Source organism: Macaca mulatta, chromosome 11, assembly GCF_049350105.2.
Source record: "Macaca mulatta isolate MMU2019108-1 chromosome 11, T2T-MMU8v2.0, whole genome shotgun sequence".
NCBI lineage: Eukaryota > Metazoa > Chordata > Mammalia > Primates > Cercopithecidae > Macaca > Macaca mulatta.
The window spans coordinates 4,279,842-4,286,342 of record NC_133416.1 but is presented as its reverse complement, the minus strand read 5'-3'; the positions used below and the strand labels follow the sequence as shown (position 1 = coordinate 4,286,342).

General features: G+C 44.7%; 1 long non-coding RNA gene across 1 annotated transcript; it reads right to left on the bottom strand.

The window, feature by feature from the left end:
* Positions 1-1,816: 1,816 nt before the first annotated feature.
* On the bottom strand, positions 1,817-5,044 carry LOC114671033 (uncharacterized). Its single transcript, XR_003720928.1, has 3 exons — positions 5,029-5,044; positions 4,728-4,888; positions 1,817-2,120 (listed from the first exon to the last, which is right to left on the bottom strand). It is a non-coding gene; the product is annotated as an uncharacterized LOC114671033 (long non-coding RNA).
* Between the last annotated feature and the right edge of the window lie 1,457 nt (positions 5,045-6,501).

Below are 6,501 nucleotides of genomic sequence, written 5' to 3'. Positions count from 1 at the left end.
ATTTTTAAAAGCAAGATCAAGAAAGCAAACTGCCCAAATAACTAAGAAACCTGATGCCAGAATGGTCGCTGAACTCTGAGGTCCTGGCTCCCAGTTCACAGGCTCGAATCTCTTGTCCTGGTATGTTTTGGGGCAGTGTCCTTCTGAGCAGAGGAACAGGGAAACAGCATGGCTCATCACTCTTCACAGCCATGCCATGAAGGTCACACACAAGGCAGGAACACCAACGGAGCAGATGAGATGTGGGGTCAAGAACACTGGAGTTGGAGGCCCTCACTATGGGCTCGGCCTCCATTTATGACCCGTGTGATTACACGCCAGGGAAAGTCCATTGAACTTCTGTGCCTCAGTCTCCTCGTTAGAAAAATACAAATATTAATGCCTCTCTCAAGAAGTGATTGTGAGGAGTCCATGGACTTAAGAGTGTGTTTTGCTTGCAACTAACAGAAAGCCCAAAAGCTACACCTAAAAGAATTAGGAGTTTGTTGTTCTCACGTAAGAAGTCCAGAGGTAGATATTCCAAGGTTCAGAGACACCTGTTCAAAATCCACATTTTTTTCCCCACATTTTAATGTCTTGGGAATCTAGCTATGTCTTTTTTTCTGCATGATATTTTCATTAATTTTATTTTTTAATGGACAAATTATAATTGCTCATATTCATAGGGTACTAATGTTTCAGTACATCTAATGTACAGTGATAAGATCAGCGTAATTAACATCTCCAGCATCTCAAACATTGTAGATGTGTCTTAAAAACAATGGCAAGTTGTAGTTTAATTAGCAACAGTTTATCTGTCCTAATGGTACTGAGAGGTGAAGCCACCTGGACTTCCTGGATTGAGGGGAGACTTGGAGAACTTTTCTGTCTAGCTAAAGGTTTGTAAACACACCAATCAGCACTCTGTAAAATGCACCAATCAGCACTCTGTGTCTAGCTAACAGTTTGTAAACGCACCAATCAGCACTCTGTAAAAATGGACCAATCAGCACTCTGTAAAATGGACCAATCAGCACTCTGTAAAATGGACCAATCAGCAGGATGTGGGTGGGGCCAAATAAGGGAATAAAAGCTGGCCACCGGAGCCAGCCAGGGCAACCTGCTGAGTGAGGGTCCCTTCGAAGCTGTGGAAGCTTATTTCTTTTGCCCTTCAGAATAATCTTGCTGCTGCTCACTCTTTCAGTCCGCACTACGTTTATGAGCTGTAACACTCACTGCAAGAGTCTGCGGCTTCATTCCTGAAGTAAGTGAGAACACGGACCCACTGGGAGGAACAAACAACTCTGGACGTGCCACCTTTAAGAGCTGTGACACTCGCTGTGAAGGGCAGCAGTTTCATTTCTGAAGTCAGTGAGACCATGAACCCACCAGAAGGAAGAAACTCTGGACACATCTGAACAAACTCCGGACACATCATCTTTAAGAACTGTAACACTCACCGCGACGGTCCATGGCTTCATTCTTGAAGTCTGTGACTCCATTTCTAAGAATATATCCTAAAGAAACAGTTGAATAAGTAGGCAAATATATACATGAAAGAATGTTTCATAACCACATTGTAAAATATTTTTAAAATTAAAACCATCCTAAATATTCTTAATAGGGGATTGATTAAACAAATTGTGGTATATCAAAATATTACATCAAAAATGATGAAATATATTTTTAAATCCATTGACATAAAAAGACGCCTAGAATATATTCTCAAACTTTAAAAATTCGAGTTACAAACACATTAAACACACACACATCATTAAAAGGATATTCACCGAAATATAGCAAGACAGTGATTACTTCCTACAGATAAGATTCCAAGTGAGTTTTTACTTTCTTCTTTAATATTTTATACTGATCAAATTGTCTGAAATGAGCATATATACATGCTACACTTTTGAAAACATTTGTAAAAACCTTATTCCCTTCTTTCCAAAAAATCTTAAATCTTAAACAGCATGGATGTTCCAGGAAAACTTGTGTTTATCCAAAGACTTCTCTTTCTCCCCAGCAGGTGACCTTGGATCCAGAAGACCTGTCCGTTAGTTACAGAAGCAGGTTTTTGAAAACTTTCTGGAGATGAGAGAGGATTAGCAGTATGTGCTGCACGTAGCAGAAATCTCCAGCTGTAAATATTTAAGTGTCATTTCGGGTGTTATTTATATATTTGCTCAGCTGTCTGTACTTATGTTATCTGTATCCTAGATGTGTTTTTCTATGTTTTGCCTTAACTAATGCTCTCCTGGGAAAGAACCAGGCTGTGAAGTCCTTCGCGTAGAATGCCAAGAGAGCATGACAAGCAGTTGGACATTTGAGCAATACTTTTGACACAGATAATGAAGATCAATAATTATTTCAAGCACCAATTAGTGCAACTGATGTTCTTAGTGTCATTGAAAGCGTGCCTGAGAACAGCTGGAAAGCTCCTGTTTCTGGTGTAACATCTTTCTCATGGGAATTACAGCTGAGATTGTGAGGTTCGACTCTACAGTCATTTCTTTACCTATTAAGCCCCAGGAATTGTTGCAAAAAATAAGCAGGCTCAGTCATCAAGTTCTTAGTCAAATGCAGACTGAATTGAAGCTAATTCTAACTGATCAATATTTAACCTCTGGTCATTCCTCAGTCCTGCCAGAAGAGAGAAAGGTGCTGACAAGGGGCTTTTTAGCTCTATTTTTCACATGGATGAAGAAACTAAGGCCAGTGTCCACTCTGTAAGACTGTAAAAAGAATCTTAGGAGGAGTTTCTCTCCATTTTATTTTATTTTATGTATAGATTTGGTTTTGGTAAAGACGAGGTCTCCCTGTGTTGCCCTACCTGGTGTCGAGCTCCTGGGCTCAAGCGATTCTCCTGGGCACATGGCTCATGTGTAATCCCAGCACTCTGGAAAGCCGAGGCAGGAAGATCTCCCCATTTTAAAGACGGGGAAGCAGGCCGAGTCAGACAAGCTGTCTCTGATGTGTGTGCTGAGGGCATTGTTTCCTGTCTCCAAGAATGGAGCTGTTTTTCCCAGGAATGGCTCTGTCAAGAGTCTATACACAGAGTACTTATTAAGGCCACGTCATACTTATTAAGGTCACATCAGGACAGCAGCTTAGCAAGCAGGGATGTCAGGGAGGCAGGAGTAGAGGTTGTCAAGGGAAATTTTGTTATCTTGCAACTCTTCTAGGTAATGGTCAGAAATTGTTTTGAAAGACAGGCTTATGCCCAGGGGATGGAGAAATCCAAGTGTTACAGCTCCTGACCTTGAGGGTTTATAGTACAACCTGAACAGTAAGCTAATGTGCTGTGTATCCTGGGGACGGCAAAAATAACAGGTCAGGCTCCTCCATGCCATGCGCGTGTGTGTATGTGTGTGAGAGAGAGTGTGTGAGAGTGTGTATGTGTGTGGTAATCCTCCTCAAAACAAAGCCACAATTACCATGGTATTTTCTGCAACTCCACTTCTAGGGATGGTTATAGAGACTGCTGCTGCATGGAAAGGCTATCTGGCCCTGTGCTGGCATGCAGGAGGTCTCACAAGATCTATCCTGAACCTCCAAGTAGCAAGAGATGCAGGCCATTTCAGATAAAAGCAAGGATGCCTAAGTATTATTATTTTTACATTTCTAAAGGAGTCTCTAGAACGTCCCTTACTCCTGCATACCATGACAGATGTCTCCATCAGATATAAAGGCAGGCAAATGGTACCAGACTGTGGACCGAATGCAGAAGCTGCTGGCACCCAGCTAGGGACAGCAGATGAGCTACAGGCCTGGCTGAGAAGCACCGGTCTCCAAATCTGGGATTTCCCTGGCCCCTCCTATTTTTCCAAATAAGGAACTACTCTCCCAGTTTGCAGATGCAGAAAGTGAGGCCTAGATATAGCAGCTGCATCCACCTGTTTGTGACGCAGCCAGTGCTCAGAGTTCAAGGGAAACTACTAATACTAAGACAGGAGTTTGTGCAAGCAAGAGTTGCCCCGTGCATTATCACAGCACACTCTCAGTTCACTCTCTGCGGCACCCAACCTGGCAAATAAACCTTGTTCCTCCTATGAACATAGAACAAAAATCAAAACGGGATACTTCCAACTCATAGCTCATCTCCCTCATACCTTTTCTAGTCCAAGTCAAAGCTCCATTTCCCTATTCATAGACGGACTCTCAAACTTCTCCCTCCTCTTCTTCAAATGAGTTTTGTGAAATGAGATGGAACAGATGAGGATTTTTTTTAGTGATACAGCACTGGGGGTAGGCAAGCCCATTCCCTCATAGAGAATGAGGACAAAATAAAGGCCAAGATGGGGAAAATCCATTTTACATGCAATACATGTAAAATACACACCAGAGTTGTAAGACTTAGTAGGAAAAAACATAGTAGGAAAAAAATGTACGTCTCATTTTTAATTTTTTATATGGACACATATCAATTTTAATATTTTAAGACATATCTAAAATATATTGTGTTAAATAAAATACATCATTGAAATTACTTTCACCTATTTCTTTATGTGTGTAAACATGATTCCTGGGAAATTGTTAACTGCATATTCTATTTCTGTTGGTTCACTACTCCAGACATTTAACATTCCCAGGGATGGTGCTGCAGAGGGAATATCCTGGTCCAGAGTTTCATTCATCCCTCACCCTCTCATCTTGCTAAAAGGTCCCTCTAGACCATTTTCCAACTTTCTCTTTCCTCAGTACTGTTTTAATATTACTAACTTCAGGGAGTATCAGCTTCCCCTCACCTTTATCCCACTGACAGCATTCCTCTCCTCTGCCTCCTGGCTTTTGAAGACCCATCTTCTACTACGAATACCCAGCATCTTCACTCCCCATTCTCAATGTTTTCATTTAACACCACCTTCTCCGGCTTTTTCTGACAATTCCTATCTCTTGAAATAGCTTCCTTGCAGATCAAGGGGGGAGGCATCAAATCACACACCCGTTCCTTCCTGCCTCTCTCCCACCATCACCCCTTCTTGTTCCCGCTGGGTGATTTCCACCTCTGTTCTTTCCTCCATCCCACCTTTTCTCTGTTTCACTCACCCTTTCTCGGTGCTGCTGGATCTCAGGTTGGATTTCTAGGATACAGACTCTGCATGGGGATGGAGATCTGCCTGCAAGGGGTCTACTGGGGGCCTGACCAGCTCATGCCCCCCAGACCCGGCAGGTCTCCCTGTGGCATTCACTCTGGCAGCAGGCCCAAATGGCTAGGTTGTCTCAAGCCACCTGTGCCCAGGTTGCTAAGCTGTTCCAGGCATTCCAGGAGGTCTACGGGGGACGGGGGGATGGGGGAAACTTTCTCCCGTAGACCTCACTCACCTTGAGAGAGTGAGGAAAACAGGATTAGGCAGAGACTGACTTGAACTGCATTGCTTTCCACAAGGCCTCATCAGATCTGTCTGGAAGCTGTGGAGCTGGGGAGGCCCTTCAGAGTCCCCCTGAAGGAAAGCAAAGAAATGAACCTTTGTATCCCTGCATCAACCAACTGGATCCAGGATCCTGATGCCCCCCAAAGAGTGGCAATCTGGTCTACACAACCCACTACTCAAATAATTCTCTTGAAAGTCCCCAGAGATCTCCTGATTTCCAAATCCAAACCTGTTTTCTTGGGCATCTCCTTCCTGGTGTCCCTGTAGCCCAGGCCCCCACTGAACATGCCTCTTCTCCTGAGTTCTCTCACTCCCCACAGTCCCGACCCTCCCACATGGTTTCTCTCATGGATTCCTTCTCCTCCTTAGACTTAGCTTCTGTCTTCAGCCCTGTTCTATCTTTTCTATCCTCTCGCTGCATCTCTTCTCTTGTCAGCCCAACTTCTTTCCAGATGATTCCAAAATTCGCATCTCTTGCCTCAGCCTCTCTCCTAAGAACCACAGGTCATTCCCACTGCATTTGCTGGATGCGTGCCCCTGGACGAAAGTGACCTGCTTCTCAAAGCCAGCTTGCCCCACACTAAACTCAACCTCACACCACTCCAGGTCTCCTCCAGACTTCAGGTTTTTACCCCTCACCCCCAACACACTCCTCCTGCACCGCGCACAGCAAGCTCTGTGCACTCCTTCGCGGCAGCTTCTGCATTCAGGTCTTCATCTCAGGGGACTATGGCCATCACCTGCTTCCCGCATGGCCCTGTGTGAAGCCTTTCCCAGAGGCCAGCTGCGGCATTGAGAGAACTGGTGCTCTGAGATGCAGTGGCGTCCTTCGCGTTTTCTGGCCCCCAGTAGCAGCCTCCCTGACCTAGCAACGTGGTATATGGATAACCTGGCTCGCTGCAGTCAAGTTTCAAAAGAACATGGTTGGACAAGCACAAGGCCACCGTTGCTCTGCGAAATAACCCATAATGCGCACCCCACTGCTAGGGCAGACCCACTTAGGGGCAGCTTTGCACCTCCACTGGGTGTAGGCAGGGACAGCTGGGCCCTACCGTCTACTCTTTTTTCTCCAGATTAGGAGGAATCTTGCTTTTCCCTGGGCCCAGGGAATGTAAGGCCCGTGGTCCCCAGGACTCTGAGAGGGACA